The following is a 3,458-nucleotide window of genomic DNA, read 5'->3' as shown; positions in this document are numbered from 1 at the left end:
TTATCTCTTGAAATTTTCCTGGGAGTTGTTTGGCTTAGTTGAATCAAGAGTAACACATAAAACAATTCTCATTAAGTTTTATATTCCATTTTTTTTTTTACTGTTTCCCTTATTTTTTAAATTTTTAATTTTAAAGAAAATAGTACCAAAAGAAAAAAAAGAATAGCAAAATACAAGCCAAACAAAGCAAGGACATTAAAAATGATACGGCATTTTTTTTTTACAGACATGTTTACATTTTATTACCTCCTACAGTACAGACCCTCCAGTTGCCTTATTGCCTCCCCGCCCCCCCCCACCATGGGGTCAGGCCTCCCCAGGAGTCCCTGCCTAGGCGGCCTGGGCCCGCCAGAACTCCTCCTGCAGCTGTGCAAGGGTCTCCTCTGCTGTTCTGACTGCAGCTCCAGGTGCTGGAGCTGGGATTTTTAAAGCTTAATTTCGGCTGTGATGTAGTCCAGCCTCTTCCCCACTGTGGCTCGAGCCTCCTCCAGCTTCTGTTTGACCAGCACGTGACCCAGAAGTGTAAAGACCACTTTGGACCCGTCCAACAGTGCCAGTTCCTCCTTCACGACATTATTTTCCGTTAATTGTGCTTCAAGCTCTGCCTCCCGGACATGGATTTGCTCAAATCTTTGTGTAGCGGTTGGTATTTCTCCACTTCTCCCTTCAGCTTCTTTTGGATCAGTTCAACCATGGCGAGGATGAAAGCCTGAGGGGAGGAAAGGGTCCTGGGTCTCAAGCTCTGGAAGATAGTCTAGCTCACCTGTATGGCCTTCCCTTCAGAAAAAAAGAAAAAAATAAATAATGGGGTTTCAAACCAAATGACAGGGATTAACAGTGGTGGTTATATTACATATTGTTATGTTCAACGAAGTTGCTCAGATTACCAGGTGTAAGAATAGAAGATTGATCAAGTCATTAAAGGGAATAAGAAAATAATAATTTAAAAGAACACTTGAGACAGTACATAGTTTCTGCTAGACAGGATGGTAGAAATTCACCAATGGTTGTTATACTGCAAGTTGTTGTTACATAAATTGCTCAGATTACCAGACATAAGCACGCAAAATTGCTCTAAACATTAAAAAACTTTTAATCATTAACTGTTCCCCTCAACAAACCATCAGACACCAGCAGAACAGCTATGCCACCGATATATATGTATATATGTATATATATATATATATATATATGTTTTAGTACTTTCTTTTTCTTTCTCTCATCCCAGTTGTTCCTACTTTTGAGCAATTTCTTTCCCTTTCCTATTATCTATTATACATTTTGGGTTTTATTTACTCTTTCATATTCTTATACCAGGAAGGTAATGTGATGTTTACACATGTGGGTCTAATTTATTTCACTTATGAGTATGGTCTCTAGTTGCATCCATTTACGTATAAAAGCCTTGAGTTTATCTTTTTTTATAGCTAATACTCAATTGTATAGAAATACCACAGCTTTTTTATCCATTCCTCAGTGGATGGACATTTGGATTGTTTCCAAGATTTAGCTATGATAAATTGTGCTGCTATAAACATGGGTGCACATGTTTCACTGTGATATGACATTTTTAATGCTTCTGGAAAAATACCTAGAAGGGGAATAGCTGGGTTAAGTGGGACTTCTAATCCTAGCTTTGTGAGTAATCTCCAAACTGATTTCCACAGTGGTTTCACCAATCTATACTCCCACCAGCAGTGGAGAAGTGTTCCTCTTTTCCCCACAGCCTCTCCAGCATTTGTCATTGGTTGATTTCTTATGTATATTTTCTTAGAAATAAAAATATTTTAGAGACACATGGAGTTTTTGGGTCATTTTTATTTACCAAAAATAAAAAATAATTTTTTCCAAATAGCTTAAGCAAAACAATTTAACAGTGAAAAGCATTAATTTGATATTTGTTAAAATACTAATAGTGAACTTGGATTTGCTATGATAGAAATGTTTCTTATTTCTGATCCATTTGGAAGAATTGACCATATTGTAAGTATGAAGAACTTCAAAACTTAAAAACAAATTACTTTTTAGGAGAAAATAAGTGTGGAATTCATATGGTGAAAAATTTAAACTAAAATTTCTTTGTTATCTTTTCAGTCAACAGGTGCAAGAGGAGGCAGAGTAAAAAGTATAAAACCGTTCATGACAACACAATCTTGAGAGCTGTGAAGAAAGGCAAAGAAACCCACACCATTTAAAAGCATTATTGTATTTTTCCTTGTTTTTCTTTGATTTCCCTAGTAGAAAGGATAACATATTCTGATAGAGTTGTTCTTTTTTGCTTTGTTTTATGTTTGTATTATAGCCTGATTGTCTCTCCCTCTTTCTCTCTCTCTTTCTCTCTCTCACACATACACACATATACACAAACACACATGCCAATATTTTTCTTTGTTTTAGCTGCATTCATTGTGTAAGTAAAACAAAATATGCAACTTCTTAAGACATTCTTTTCTAAATATTTCTGAAACTCACTAGTTGATTCTCATAGCAAGGGTAAATTAAGAATCATTACTATAATCCAGCTCCAGTCTATAACAAATTGGAGAAATTGAAATATTCATAGGTTAAGATTCCACTTAGTGTTACCCAGTGAATAAACAACAGATTTGTGGCTATATTCACGTTTTCTAAAATCCAAATAAGAAGCCTAAATATGTATATCTCAAATGTGATATATTATGGTATAACTCATTTCTCAAAAATGTCGTATTACAACCTTATCTTATGGTATTGACTTTATTTCCAAAACGAATTTACTCAAGTATTCTGATTATTATTCACCAGAGAGTTAATTTTTTCTAGACCTGGCACTGTGAAAATCAGTGGGTGTGTGTAATTGTGCAGCATATGGAATCATTGAAGGCACTCTTCAGTGTGCTACTTTGTATTCTCCGTAATGCCACCTATTATTCTGTTTGACTTTAATTGTGATCTTACATGGATATGTTAAAGACTAATGATGCATTTAGCCTAAATCAAGACTTAGAAAGATGTGAAGATAAAAGAGTGTAGAGGCTATAATAGTTAAAGAGTTTGCTTTTTCCTTTTGGAGAGACCATATCCCGAGGTTTTTATGTGAAGAAAATTGAAGTAGTTATAGTCAATCTCCTGGCACATGTGCTACTATCCCATATCCTTGCCATGAAGTTGATATTGTAAGTCTGCCATCCAATGTGGAAATATATAGTGAGGTGGTGCACAGGGAGAGCCATTACCCAGCTCAGTACTCTTGGCTTTAAATACATACTGTTTGCATTCTTTTACTAAAGAAAAGTATAACTTCCTACTTTGTATCAAAGAAGGTGATAGTCATTTTACAAAGAAGTAGGTGTCTAACTTCCGATACATGATCTTTTCCTATAGTTGACATGAATAAATAGCTTTGAGGTAGAAATGTGATGACAAAATAATCAACATACAGTTACAGGTAGCACAAGGTGGTTGGATAGCTTTTCCAT

General features: G+C 35.3%; 1 pseudogene; it reads right to left on the bottom strand.

Annotated features, from left to right (window-relative positions):
• Positions 1 to 306: 306 nt before the first annotated feature.
• On the bottom strand, positions 307 to 694 carry LOC102015603 (annotated as a pseudogene).
• Between the last annotated feature and the right edge of the window lie 2,764 nt (positions 695 to 3,458).

Source organism: Chinchilla lanigera, unplaced genomic scaffold (assembly GCF_000276665.1).
Source record: "Chinchilla lanigera isolate Chin_1 unplaced genomic scaffold, ChiLan1.0 scaffold00006, whole genome shotgun sequence".
NCBI classification, from domain to species: Eukaryota; Metazoa; Chordata; class Mammalia; order Rodentia; family Chinchillidae; genus Chinchilla; species Chinchilla lanigera.
This window is presented reverse-complemented; position numbering and strand designations above follow the sequence as displayed.